The sequence below is a fragment of the Arvicola amphibius genome, chromosome 2, assembly GCF_903992535.2.
Source record: "Arvicola amphibius chromosome 2, mArvAmp1.2, whole genome shotgun sequence".
NCBI classification, from domain to species: Eukaryota; Metazoa; Chordata; class Mammalia; order Rodentia; family Cricetidae; genus Arvicola; species Arvicola amphibius.
The window spans coordinates 92,798,623-92,813,859 of NC_052048.2; the positions used below are offsets into that span (position 1 = coordinate 92,798,623).

Sequence of the window (15,237 nt, forward strand, 5' to 3'; positions counted from 1 at the left end):
TTCATGTGATCCACATTCTTTGCCATTACACACTGGTGCGGACAAACTTCAAATGAAGAGGGGGATAGGACATAGGGCAAAGACACTAAAAATGTGCTGTAGTGGAGAAAGGGGGAGCTGCAGCTCAGTTGGGGGAACTAGGAATACTTCATGGAAACAGTGGCTTTAGAAAGGAGTTTTGAAGCCCGGTGTTGGTAGCACACACTTTTCATCCCAGCACTGGGGAGGCAAAGGCAGGTGGATCTCTGTGAGTTTGAGGCCAGCCTGGTCTACAGAGCTAGTTCCAGGACAGCTAGGGTTGTTACACAGAGAAACACTGTCTCAAAAAAAAAAAAAAAAAAAAAAAAAGAAAAGAAAAGAAAGAAAAAGAAAGAAATGAGTTTTGAGGCAGAATTGTGGTGGGAAAGACTACAGGCAATTTCTCCCAGATGTGGGTAGAGGTTTTGATCTCAGCTAGTCAGAGGACCAGGACAATTGCAACCACATTAGAGTCCTTGTCAGTTTCTAAACCTGATTGTCCTTCCTAATGGCCTAGGACAGATCTTCTGGACCTGCTTCAAGTTTCATGAGCCAGGATTGTGGGTGGGAGGCCCTGATACTGCTCCTTCATGGAGTTTTGGAATTCTATATCTTCTCTGATCGGGCCAGAGAGACCATGAGTTTTCCATTGCCCATGAGGTCTTTGTTGTTTTCTTTGGAAAGAAGCAACAAGGGAGAAGTGGCAGCAGAATAGAGAGCACAGAGCCCCCAGCACAGGTGTCTGCAGGGTTTGCAGTGTCCCCGTGGGAGAGGAAGAGGGCAGATCTGGTTGGCCTGGGCTTTCCTCGGGTATGACCTAAGCTCTTGGTTATGGAACCTTACCTACAGTATGGACGCAGTGACAGAACTCTGCCAATTCCAGAGTGAGAGAGCGTGAGAGCGAGCTCTGTTAGTTAATGTGTGCTTGCTCTCAACAATGCGACGGTAATAAAAAAATTCTTCATGCTTTCAGAAGCCTTTGAGATGAGTAATAGCTTGAAAAAAGGAGAAAGGCAGAACCCGGGAGAAGAGAGAGGGAGAGAGATCCTTGATTTTGTTACACTTGGTAAATGAAACAGAATCAAAATCTATTTTCCTTTTCTCTTTTTCTTCTTCGGTACCCTGGTATCTCTCCACGCTTTCCTGGGTTTTTCACTTGCCAGGCATGATAATGCACACTTTTAATCTCAAATGCTGATTTGAGAAGTAGAGGCAGGAGGATCTCTATGAATTCCAGGCCAAGCAAGGCCTACATACTGTGACCTCGTCTCAAACAAAAATTAACAACAACAAAAACAAACAAACAAAAACCCAAACAAACAAATACTACTTGAATACTATTGAGCCCAATAATATTGCTTACTTTTTAAAAGATTACATTAGGCAATAATGTAATAATAATTGTGTGTGTGTGCATGCTTGCATGTGTGTATGTGCATGCTTGCATGTGTGTGTGTGTGTGTGTGTCCGTGTTTGTAGAAGCAGGGAGATAACTAGTGTGAATAGATTCTCTTTTTCCACAGTGTGGGTTCAGGGGATCAGACTCAGGAAGTCAGAATTAGTGATGAGTACTTTAACTGGATCAGCAACCTTAATCTGTTTTCATAACATACTAAAATAAGGTTGGAGGAGGCCAACATGGAGAGTCCTTGGCTTGAGGTGCACAATCTTCAGAAGTACCTACCGACATCTGCCCCAGGATAGACCCTCCCAAGGTGTTTGGCTATTCTAGACTGGTCAGCCACATTAACCTGCCACTTCTGATTTCTATCCTACTAAGTGCAGCCTTGGGGCCCATCTGAGCTGTGCATAATGTGCTGTGCACAGCGTCATTCCTTTTGGACAGAGGAGCATCTACTTCTTTCCCAGAATGATTAATTCAGTCAACGTATGGCACACATTCCCCACAAACTGTACTTCTATCTGTATTAGAACCCACTATGCCCTGGGGTCTCTCAGAGAACCGGGTGTAGTTTTCCCTAGGGCAGGGATCTTGCTGTCTAGAGCAGAACTCAAAGCATGTTAGAGATAAGTTCCAACTAGGCAACAAAAATCATGTATATCTTTCTAGTGAGGATACCTAAAGACATGCCTGCTAATGTACTAAAAGTTTTGTGCAACTCCAAAAAGCCTAAGGGATACTGCAAGAACTAGTAGCAAAGTTGGGTGCTTTCAAATAAAAGGAAGTTGCTGGGTTGCAGACAAGCACCATGATCCAACTAGGGTTGATTAGAAACATTGTTGTAAGCAGGTCAACCAATTACTCCAGAGTGGGTAAGAACAAGATGCAGAAATGTCTCTGGAGGATAGACATGTCAAAGGCGGCTCCTAAGACACAAATAGACCCTGTGATGACAGTGAAGATGACGGCGTAACATTTTGGAGCACAAATGGAGTCAGGTATGTATAGAGAGAGTCAAGATAAATACCTTGGCAGAAATGGGTTATGGATTCTGAGAGAGTGGCTGGGTTTAGACAAGGGCTGACATCATGAGTCAGACTGGAAGCCATTGGGCCACTGGCATCTATTGTCTGTGTGATGGACCACAGACAATCAGCATCAAGTTGATACAGAATCACCAAAAAAGAGAAGGTTTGTGGACACCCAATCCACACCCACGTGTGCCTCCGTATATGAAGGGCAGACAGTTCTTGTTTTTGTGCTTGATTTTCCTGGAAGGTTTTATCCCCATGGGGCTGGAGTCCAGAGAGAGAGAGCAGAAAGAATGCCTGGGTTGCCAGCTGTCCCCTCTCCCCCTCCCCCAGCTGAGCCACAAACCAAAGGAATTAACCCGCAGCTACAGTGGGGGAAGGGAGGCTACCCTCCCTTGGGTTGGAGATGAGAAAGGAGTGGGGAACAGCCTGCGGAAGCTTTGAACCTGATCTCTCAAGCTCAACAGGAATGTTCTGCAACCTCAATGACTCTTATGGTTCCTGAGACTTGGCACTTCTAAGCCTCTCTCTTTGGGAGTGGGTGGGGGTTGGGAGCTGGGGGCTAGGGATTTTCTAAGGAACTTACAGAGTGCTCTGACTTGTCTCAGAGAGTGTCAGGAGAGGCTAGTGGGCTAGTGAGTTTTGCCTGTTCTTTAGGGGAGCCCACTTGGGTCAGAATGTGACGTGGGTGCCTGTGAATGCAAGAGAGTTTGGATTACAAACTTAGCTTCGCTGAGTCGGCTCTTTGCTCTCAGAGTAGAGGTACATTTCACCCAGCACCTGCATAATGGCTTTGCTATAGTCACTTGAGTTCTGATTCTGGCTTCGCTGCTAAAACCTGAGTCTCTTTATTTCTCTCAGCCAGAGCTCAGCTAGGCCACAAGAGAACAGTGGCTTGTTCCTCACTGGTTTGCACTGAGGAGTGAGGCGATGCCTAGCCCACCTAGGCTTCCCTTGATGTGCCTTGTTCTTTTGCCTTCAACTTTAAAGAATCAGATCTGTAGGATCATAAATGTGACCGACCCTCAAGCCATTTGTCTAAACCTGCTTCTTCCATGGCATCCGTGATTGGTGATTCCCTCCGGAATTCAAGGGTCTGAGGCTTAGCTATTTCTGGCAGGCTGTCTTAAAAGAGACTCCGTCCTGTAGGTTGGAGGGTTTGTGGATAACGCTTGCTTCTTACATCTAAAACGTGCAGCTGTTGGGCGCAGGAATTTGTGCGAAAGAAAAGCAGTCAGGGCCCAAGAAGAGCGGCAAAGGAAAACGACAGCTGCAAGCTTGTCCGCGAATAAATCAGACGGTGACGTTTATTGGGCTATTTCCAGAATGATATTAGCAAGTGACTGGAATGCAAGATTACCTTTTCCAGGAAGGATTTTAGCTAAGGAGGCCAGAATAATCAGCCTTGCCTATTGGGAACGAGCCTGGTTTAATAGGAAGGCCACAGGTTTGGAGGCACACAAACTCGGGGCTAGTTCTGTCTCTCTTCCCACTTATAGGAGATTTGGGATGAGTTATTTAACCCGAGCTTCATTTTCTATACTTAAAAAAAAAAAAAAAGATGCTATAATATGAACCACGCATAGTGATTAAAGGTGTGGGAAGTGAGAAAAGAAATCCATAACTAGATGGCATTTGCTGTATTTGGACCTGGATGGAGATACCAGGAATCTCTGGACCTGGAGTCATCATTTCTTAAATGGAGGTGGGGGGAGGAAAGGCCAGCCTTGCCTGGTCTGGAGGGTGGCTAGAGACAAGAAAGATCAAAAGGCCTATAAATATCTGTCAAACTTTAAAATGCAAATCCCCTGCCTGTGGCCCAGTTGGGACTCAATATTTCATTATCACCTTTCTGGGAAGAAGCACAAAGGGAGGAGGCTGGGGGGGGGGGAGTAGGGAGGAGGGTAGCCATAGTCTTGCCCTACTTGAAGCATTTTGGTTGAGGATACCATCATTTTGTGAGCAAATGTGGATTATGTGATGAATGTTCCATCCAAATTAGACCTAGAAATATGGACAGAAAAGAAGCTAATTGCACATGACTTTCTTCACAAATAGATTGTGGTCCCTGCAAGTAGAAGAGACTGTGTAATCCCCAATAGAACTCTTTTTGGGGCAGGAGAAGGAGGGTTGAGACAAGGTTTCTTTATGTAACCCTGGCTGTCCTGGGACTCGTTATGTAGACCAGGCTGGATTTGAACTCACTGAGACCCTCCTCTGCCTCCCAAGTGTTGGGATTAAAGGTATGCACCAGTAGGCCTGGATTTATCATAACTCTTCTAATATGCATGGTTCTTGGTGTTCCATACATGCCCAGTGTCTGGTGAATGGATGGAAGGGTGAATGGAGAAATGGTGAACGGATATATAGATGGGATAGGTAGGAGATGGATAGGTGATGGAGGTTGGAGGGATGGAGGAATGGGTCAATGGCTAAATGATGGATGGATGGTGAATGGATGAACCGGTGGTGGGTGCTTAGGTGGTAAATGCATGGATGGGTTGATGTATGATGATCTTAAGCCACTCTCACTCGTTGGTGGCCTACCTCTGAAGCACCCCTCCACAAGGCTTCATTGGAAACATGTCAGCAGCGACCCTCAAGAAGAGCAGTGTGGTCCTCTGAGGAAGCCTTGGATGAGCACAATCTCCTCTCCAGTGCCCGAGATCCGATCAGTTAGTTTCATATCCTAGCATCGCATGATGCCCCGGGGAAGCTTTGGCCTGACAGTTTTCCCCAATTTCTGTAGAAAGTGAGGGACTTGAGGTAAACCCCACAGAGGAGACCTCTGAGGATAAAAAGGTCAGTAAGCACTTGACATTCGTTTTGAAGCAGCTCTCAGTGCCTTGCCTTCACCATAACCATCACCATCAGTCGGGAAGCAATGAAGCGACTCCCTCGCTTCCCGTATCCCCTGGACTCTTCCCCCCCCCCCCCCCCCCCCCCCCCCCCCCCCCCCCCCCCCCCCCCCCCCCGTTAGCTTCATTTTCTCAGGAAACTGTATCGAGTCCTTTCCATACAAAAGAACCTAATGAATGCACCAGACTGGAATTCCTTAAAGTGTGTATTACATATTAGATTCTTCCCTGGATCCATTTCCTCAACTAAGTCATATCCAAGAGCCAGAGTCTTCCCTTCTCCCTCTCTAAATGACACCTGTCACTTAAAGGCTCCACTATGGAGTCCCCTCATCTGTAGGGAGCAGCCTCTTCCAGCAGCCCTCTGAGGCCATCTAATGCCATTCTTTTCATCCAGCATTTATTATGCTTGTAATTATTTCCTTAATTTATTTTTTATGTATATGCACATTTTGCCCATATACATGTCCATATCTGTGTATCATATGTATATGTATGTGAATGTCTGTGTACCATGTGTATGTGTAAGTACCACCGAGGCTAGAGAAGGTATTGGAGGCTAGAGTTACAGATGGTTGTGAGCCACCATGTGGTTGCTGGGAACGGAACCCCAGGCCCTATAGAACAACAGCCAGAACTCTCAACCACTGAGCCATCCCTCCAGCTCCTGTCCTTGTTATTCTCAAGTACAAATGAGTCTGGCACCGCAACTATGTTATAAATGGCTCAAGAAGAGACTCCCAGTATTGTTCCTGCCTGTTCTACACATCAAGCTCAAGACTCAGTCCACCTTATGGTTATAGTATATTGGTAATCACAGCGTGTGCTGCAGATAGATCTGAGTTCAAAGGTTAATGCACTCATCTGTTCCACAAGCATGCATGAATCTGAGGTTACTTGTTAAATACTGCTGAAGTTCCAGGAATGTAACAAAGGACAGTTCAAAGTGTATTCGCTCTTGAGTTACTGCGGTGGCGGAGGCAAGCGAGCAAACAACAAACTCTAAAAACGTACAAAGAAAAGAGCAAGGTAAGAGGCAAGTTTGAAGTGGGAGAGACTTCAGTTGGATGTGGCTCTTCAGCTTACAGAGGTACCAGCTGACAAGAGGGGGCGAGCGTGGTCATAAGGAGGGTAAGGTGGCTTTGAGATGTCCTGAGTGAGAGCACAGCAAGTTAAGAGTTTCACTAGGGAGTGAACTCCAGGATTCAGGTAAAGGAAACTGACTGGTGATGCTGGACCAAGGTGGGCAGGGGCAAAGCAGAAGATGAGGTTAGGGAGAAAAGCATCCCTGCAGCACTGGATACAGGTTCCAGTAAGGGAAGCTGGGGCTTGGGGCTGAGTTGTCGCGGGATGTACTAAAGGAATTTGAATGTGTGGTGCGCAGCACACATTTAATGCCTGCCTTCTTTAACTCTTGCATAATACTTTCCAGACCACGAACTAACTCATAGTACTCATTTTGCCTAGGTTCTGTGTAGAGGTGATTGTTGTCTCAAGAAATGCTACACGTTATAGCGAGGCGCATGCTAAAGAGAATTTTTTCCTAATACGTGGATGCGACAAGTGAAAATCAGCGTGTTTGTCCTTAACACGTAATTGAGAGGGATGAGCTCTGGCTGTTAGCAGATACAGGAAGGGAAGCAGAAGCCTCGGGAGACCTGTCAAGGGAGGCCCGTCTGTAACAATGCTAGGGTAATTAATTATTCAGACCGCTGCCTCCTGGGCGTAAGAAAGCGTCCTTCAGTCTGTTTCACAGGATGTAGACCGGCCTGTGCCAAGTCTTTTGACACTTCTTCTGGAACTACCGCAGCTGTGAAGTGGGGCCCTGAGGAGGCTTAGACCAGAGATGTCTGGGTTTGAACAGCCTTGTAAAAATCAGCTGCCTGCCCCCAGACAGTTTGCCACCACCTTCGGTTTAACAGAAACTGTGAAGGGCTGGCAGTCTATCTTCACAGAGGTGGTCTGTAAGCCTTTCGTTGTTACATTTGGATTCAAAGTATCTAGGGCAGCCCTTCCTGACCTTTTTCCCGGTGGGAAAAGTGGGAATCTACCCAGTGGTACATGAAGCTTTGAGTTAGAATGATAGAAAACTTAAGTCTTTTGTTAGATCCTGGAATAGAAAGTTTTTTTTTTTTTTTTTTTTTAAACCATTTTAAGGTGGCAGCGGCGGCAGGGTGGTGGTGGTAGTGGTGAAGATATATCAGGTCTTGGCACAAAATTGTGCCAAAGATGATCATATACTTAATACCTGCAGAGAGGCTCTGCTTTGGTGTTTTTTCAAGACTTCCATATATATAAATATTTAAATAACGGCTACAGAAGGGCCATTCAGCTGCTGATGACTCTCCACCAAACCAGCAAATTTCATCCTTCCTGGAGATAAAAAACAGAAATAAAGATCACATTTTTGGACTTCTATTGTATAGTATCATGTCTTACAGATTGATTCTGTAGCAAGTCTCTTTAAGGCAATGTGGCAAGTTCTTTGAATGAGGCCAGTGCAAGCTGTTAGCTGATAAAAGGTGTTTCTGGCTAAGAAGTGGATAAACACTGCCACTATCATGTTAGTCCCCAGATAAGAGCAAGTGCCCTAGAGATGTCTTACTGAAGCCCATTTACCCCTATGTACGACAGAGCAATGGGAGTAGAAGTTGATTTAGTTCTCCCAGAAAGCATCTCCCAGGGACACCTTGAAAGCAGTGAAGGTGACTAGTGATCAAGCCAAGGGAGGGAGCCATCCGACTCGGTCTGGTCTTTCTGTAGACAAATTGAAGAGCTAAGACTCTGAATTCACCTCTAGTTAGTAGCCCAGCATCCACTCACCGAATGCTTTTTGTGCAAGCCCCTCTGTAGATGCTAAGGATTCGGAAACACTAGATGCTTGGTGTAGTGTGGGAAAGAAAGCGCAAGTGAACCCCAAACCATTGGCAGGTAACACCTCAAAGGTCTATAAGGAACAGCAAGGACTCGGAGAGATGGTGTTTACACAGAGTCTTCCAAGGAGTCAGTGTGTTGGTGAAGGAGAAACGGCATAAGGAAGGTATCAACTCCTGTCCAGGGTTCTCAGGGACCTCAAATCAGGTTTCATTCCAGCATCTGAGAAGGCAAATAGAAACATTTTTGAAAGACAGATGTTGTATTCATGGAGGCGTGGGTAATTATCTTGGAAATACAAAGAGTAAAATCTGCTTGGAATGAGTGTTCCATTCGAGTTGATTCTCAAGGGGTAGGGTCTAACAAGCTGTTACGGAAGGGACCGCATCTCATGAGCAAAGACGACCTCTGCGCAGTAAATAACAAGTGTTCTTGGGTGGCTAAAGCTGACATTTATAGCAGAGCCTACTTCATACTGAAACTAGAGGCTGTCACAATCTTTTTTTTAAAGGATTTATTTATTTATTGTGTATACAGTATTCGGTCTACATGGATGCCTACAGGCCAGAAGAAGGCACCAGATCTCATTACAGATGGTTGTAAGCCACCATGTGGTTGCTGGGAATTGAACTCAGGACCTTTAGATGAGCAGGAGATGCTCTTAACCACTGAGCCATCTCTCCAGCCCCCTGTCACAGTCTTTTTAGCTATGCTGGAATTCCTAGGCTACACTCAACAAAATAAGTATATTGCTGATATAGGCTCCAGTGGGTTATGAGGAGGTAATGAGCACAATAATAATGACTGCACCAAGCAATTTCCTAATATTCTGTGAACACAAAACTTTAAGTTCTTTTCTCTAGTTTGCATTCTAGTTTGGGAAATGGACAAAAAAAGTCACAAGCAAACAACTGCACATTAGTGTCTGACACTATTAAGTGCAAAGAATAACACAGGGCTGAAGACAGCAGCCGAATTATACTGAAAAATCAGGAAGGACGTCTAGGTTATATCTGAGGCAAGAACTGAGTTTAGAAACATAATTACAAACACAGGAACCTCCTTCTCTAAGTAGGGTAATCTCAATTCTAGCTCTCACTTTAGTATTTTTCTAAATTAAAAAAAATATGTGTATGGGTATTTAGTCTGCACTGTGTAAATTTCTGGTGCCCCTGGAGTCCAGAAAAGAGCATTTGGTCCTCTCGAACTGAGGTATAGATGGTTGTGAGCTGCTATATGGGGGCAGGCAATTAACCAAGTCCTCTGGAGCAACAGCCAGTGCCCACTGAGTGGTCTCCCCAGGCCAGCGTTAGCATTTTTTAGCTGAATGGCTTAAAATGAATTCCTTTTTAATTTTTTAAAAATGATTTATTTTTATTTTATGTACATTGGTATTTTGCCTGCATGAGTATCTCTGTGTGAGTGTTGGACTCCCTGGAACTAGAGCTACAGACAGGTGTGAGCTGCCATGTGGGGGCTGGAAGTCTAACCTGAGCCCTCTGGAAGAGTAGCCAGTGTTCTTAAGCATTAATCCATCTCTCCAGCCCCCAGAAATCCCTTTTAAACCCACAGACACACGGCCAGCTGCCAAACCAAGTCCAAGAGCTTTCTAGGGAGCTGGGGATAGTAACTATGTTGAGTGATTAGATTAACATTAGTTACCAATGGTATTTCTGTAAATACACTGTTCTCTTCCAGAATTATAACCATAGCTCAACTCTTACATTCTGTAGATTCTTTTCTAGTGTGCTAACCCAGTGAGCTTCCTTTTTCTAGGTATTTCTACCTCACACTCCCTAACAGAGGACTACTCAGAGGCAATGTTTGGGCTCTGTTTAGCTTGAAATTAAATATGAAGGGTTCTTCCAAATGATACTACCTGATATTTATCATTAATTAAGTGTCCCAATGTGCCAATGGTGACAGTTAATTTATAGAAATTAAAACAGCCTTACAAGATTCATTTATCATTCTATCTCTGGGGCCTAGCAATGTCTGCTACCTAACAGATGTGACAAATATTTCGATGAGCCTCAGAAAGGGGAGGAATTACCTGGGGAAATCTGTAGCAGAAAAGCCCTTGAAACCAGACATATACAAAAAAGTATTTATCATTGACGCCTCCCAAAAAGAAATATCCTTTAATAAGAACTGTGGAAGGCAAACCCTTGAAAGGTCCAAGAATAAGAATATAGAAATGTAGATTTCAGAAATAAGAATGCAGAAATAAAGAAATATAATGTTGTAAGCCTAGGAGAATGAGAGCAGGCTATCAGCAGCTTTCTCATCAGCTTAAGGATTAACTCTTAATAGTGGGTTACTCCGCTTTACAACCCCTAGCTCCGTTTACAAGGCCGAAGCATCTCTCTGCAAACTAACTTTTAGGAGGTGGATATACATGACCTCTGGGTTATGCATTATCCCTGCTACATGAAACCGACAGCATCAAAGGGGAGAGCACAGGGCTTCAGTAAACACCACCTGGAAATATCAGGGAAGACAATAGATTAAGTACAAACACGAGTTTAACTGAAAAATTGTTAATGAAGATTGTAAAGTAAGGCAATCTGTATCTGAATTTTACCTCAAGACTGTAAAAATTCCTTTGTTCAGACTTTGTTCAGGCTTGGTGCTCCTTACTATAAAAAGGTGAGTTCAGAAACCGGCCTTTGCCACAGCCTTACAAACCCATCTCTGGCTGTGGTCCCAGTTAGCTGATAAGCTTTTTGTGCCCCACGGTGTTTTTTATTTTAATTTTTTTCTGGAATAAAGTTTGCTTCTGGTTTATTAGACTTGGTGGTCTGTCCCCACCTTTGCGCAACAGCCTTGTGGACCCAATACCCTAAGAACTTCAGACTGACCTCACGAAACCTATAGTAGATATGTCATAGCAGGGCTCAGGACGGAGGAAAGAGGAAGAAACCCATTTCCAGGGCCCGGGTGGCTAGAGGCATATTTTTTTCATAGAGTAATTGAAAGACAACCTAATAAAAAGATGGACCCATACATAAACAATAATTCATTAGGGAAGTCTATGCACAAGTGTCATGAGCCTATCAGCAGGGAACTACAACATAAAAGAATTTGAGTAATAGCCTGGACAACAAAAGACACCAGGAAGAGGAAGTGAAAGCTGGTAACAGACTGTATAGACCAATGTCCACAGAAGATTTATAAGTAGTCCAGATGAGCCATTCCTAACCTACTTTGTTGCCTTCATTTCATAAAACCTCAATGTTAAGAAAAGCCTCTTCAGCGGCACAAAGAATTCCAATCAAACCAATTGACACCAAATTAAGATGCCGTGTTTAATAAATGTTGCACTCTCGGGTAGCAGGGAGAGCATGGCGAGGGAGAGAAACAAAGGAGAAACCCATGCAAACCCAAAAACCACGCGTTCCTCTTTTCGGCTTGAGCTTAAATACCCTGTGGGGTCAGCGCTTGGCAGGCTGGGAGTTGGAGTCCAAGCACAAAGCACATGGCAGGCTGGGAGTGACACTTTCAACTCAATATTACAGTCCAGCCTCTTTGGATACAGGGCTGTCAGAGGACTGGGGTCTCACTTTTGATCAAACATCCAGGATCATAGCTATTACGTATTTCCCTGGAATGCTTGGTCCTAAGCTATTAGCCCAGAAAAAAGGACAAATCGAGACAAATCAAAAGACTTGGAAACTTTATATTTTTAGTTTTTTTGAGACAGAAATTCTCTGTGTAGCCCTGGCTGTCTGGAACTCACTCTGTAGACCACTCTGGCGGCAAATTCAGAAATTTGTCTGCCTCTGCCTTTCAAATGCTGGGATTAAAGGTGTGGGCCACCATGGCCCAGCAACACTTGGAAATTTTTAATGGGATTATTTTCCTAAATATTTAAAACTTGGCAACAAACAGAGTTGATAGGAACTTTGTACAGAACCTAGCTGAGTACCTGTCACACAATGCATGCTAGTTTCCCTTCTTCCTTGGCAACCTGGGTGGTCTCTACTTCATGGCTTAATAGTAATGTTAGGGGACATTCGTATAATGATTCTTAAAAAAATGTGGCTGTTTTTATTTCCTTGAGTATATTTCTGGAAGCAGGATTACTCAATAGCTGTAATCATTTGAGTCTTCTTACACTTCCACCACAGCGGTTTATAAAGTTCCAATTCATGCTCTTGGTACTACTTTCTTAAGTGTAACCATCCTAGTGATTGTGAAGTAGGAACCGCCGGTGGCTTGGTTTATATTTTCCCAGTTGACATTATGATTGAGAAATTTTTCATATGCTTATTGGCCAAATTTTTTATGTCTTCTTTGGAGCAATGTCAATTTAGGTATTTTGCTTATTTTTAAAATTATCTTTTTACTACTGAATTGTAACAGCTCTCTGTACAGGTCCTTTACAGCTATGATTTTTTTAAATGGTTTTTTTCTCATTACACTGTCTCACTACTTTCTCTGTCATTTGAAACAAATTTTGATAATATCCAGTTATTTTATGCATGTCTTAATGTCCTATCTAAGAAGCCCTTGCCTAAACAAAACAAAAACAAAGAAACAAACAAAAAAAAACCCCAACCTCAAAGATTTTAGCCTCTTTTCAGAATTTTTAATTATGTATATATGGGTGTATGCACATGTGTGTAGGTACAGGACGTCAGGTTTTGGATCCCCTAGGCCTGGAGTTATAGGTGCTTGTGAATTACCCCACATGGGCGCTAGGAACTCGATTCCAGTTCTTTGCAAGAGCAGTTAAGCGCTCTTACTTGCTGAGCCATCTCTCTAGCCTTCAGCCTATTTTCTCCTACGGTTTTAGATCTCAAGTCATTGGTCCATTTTGCATCTTAAACCATATGAGGGCAATCATGCCTCCAAAGGACTGCTCTTGTAGATCCTAAGAAGGCCCTAGGCCCAGGATTTCACTCTTGTATCATCTACCTCGATCATCATGCTAGCCAGTGTGCACTGGCCAGTGTGTTAACTACCTTTAAGGTCCCTTTGACACATGCCTCTCTGCCCAGTAGACCGTGGTGTCTTACGAGTAGAGTGAAAGATCACACAGTGATCTTAAGGCCAACCAAGTTTGTTCTATGGAAGTTCCCACGACATGGAAGAATTGTTCTAAGATAAGCCATCAATGGCTTGCCTTTGCTCTTCTTGGTTGCCTCGTATCCACTGGAGTCTGAGAGACCTGGTCCATTGGCAGGTGAGATAAGGCCAGCACTAAGAAGACTGACCCAGTGTTCAGATCTCTCCTTGGGACAGAGGTGGGAACTGGCTTGAGTGGAGGCATGTTGCCCTCCTAGAGCAATGATTGATAGGATTCCACCTCTAGAACACCTGCACCCCTCAGTTAATTATCCCAAGTTTTTCATAACCTTCTTTTCTCTCTTGAGGTGCCTCATACCTGAACTTGCTCCTGCTGCATTTCTGATCTGGACCTGTGTAGTATCTAAAATGTCTCTGCAAACCTAATTTCTAGAGTTAACTACTCTACCCAGTCTGCTAAAAAAAAAATTACAAAATAGAGAGCTTCAAGAGTCTTAAGAGTCTTTCTAGCAGAGGTAGTCATGGTCAGGAAAGAGAACCAAATCTGATGTTCTCTCATTATCTGGCACTACTAACATGCAAATAACCACTGCCTCACTTGCTCAAGGGCCCACCTATTCTAAATATCATAGTTTCTGTACTCTTCTTGGTTATGAGAGCAAAAATGGGGCAGACTGAACCAGGAACCTGAAAGCAGACAATTCTATTCCTACCTCTGCGGTCCACCAGTTGCATGGCTATTTGGTAATGATGTAGCTGTGGCTCAAGGATAGTATAGACCTAGTTGTGTTTATTATATTAGCATCTAGCAGATGACAAGTATCACTGTCACCCTCTCCCCACAACTGGCAATCCATGCATGCATCAAGCCCTAGATCTGAAATGTTGCTGGTTACCAATACAGGTCAGTACACATTTGAAGAATTTATCTACTAGGAGCACTCTTGCTATGGTGTACTTAAAAAAGGAAAGACAAAAAGGTAGGAATTAAATGTCATTCTTATGGGAACATCCAAAAGTTCCAGCAGCATTTATTGAGACTTCCCCCACTGAACTGTTCTCATCCTGGTTAAAGAGCAATTAACCATAAATGTGAGGGCGCATTTCTAGTCTCGAGCCTGTCCCAATGATCTCACACTATCCACACTTCTACCCTTAGAGCAGCACAACAAATTACACAGCTTTGTAGCAAATTATGTCATCAGGAAGGACGAATTCTCTCATTTTCCCAAGATTTGTTATTTTGTTAAATTTCTATCTGAATAATGAAATCACCTTGCCATGTTCTGGGGGAAAAACAAACATGAAATCGATAGGACTGGATTAAAACCAAACCATTTATTTGTTTTTCCACACAGGGTTTCTCTGTGTAGCCTTGGCTGTCCCAGGACTCAGAGATCCGTCTGCCTCTGCCCAAGGAGTGCTGGGATTAAAGTGTGCACCAGCATCACCTGGCAAAACCACAGTTTAAACAGCTCACCGTGCGAAACCTTCTGATCCATGAATCTGATATGTCTCTTTTTCTTTAGACTTTTTCTTTTCATTCACTGGTTTTGCCATCTTTATTGTGTTCACTTTCTTTATCTCCTTCCTTCTTTCCTTCCTTTCTTTTCAGAGACAGGGTTTCTCTGTATAACACTCCTAGTTGTCCTGGAACTTGTTCTGTAGAGCAGGATGGTCTGGAACTCAGAGATCTGCCTGTCTCTGCCTTCCAAGTGCTGGGATTAAAGACGTGGTCACCATATCTGGCTGGTTTTTTTTTTTGTTTTTAGATGTTTTAATGGATTGCTAGGAGCTTCTACTTTCAGACTCTGGTCACTTACAAACAGCTGTGCTGTCTCTTAAAATTCAGATGCTTCTAGAATTTTTTTTAGTACAATTTATGCAAGACTCAGTATCGGTAGGGACTAAAGTCAATATAACATACAAACTAATTTTAAAGCAAAAGGGAGCAGTTTTGTACATTAAAAACAAAACAGACATACAGAACAGAAATATAAAATCCAAACTAGAAAGCAAAGGT

General features: G+C 43.6%; 1 protein-coding gene across 2 annotated transcripts in view; it reads left to right on the top strand.

The window, feature by feature from the left end:
- Positions 1-6,243: 6,243 nt before the first annotated feature.
- Positions 6,244-15,237, top strand: part of Smc6 (structural maintenance of chromosomes 6) — a 104,028-nt gene continuing 95,034 nt past the window's right edge. For both annotated transcript variants that reach the window (XM_038318704.2, XM_038318705.2), the window contains exon 1: positions 6,244-6,338. The gene's annotated coding sequence lies outside the window, so the exon portion shown is untranslated. The remainder of the gene's footprint in view (positions 6,339-15,237) is intronic.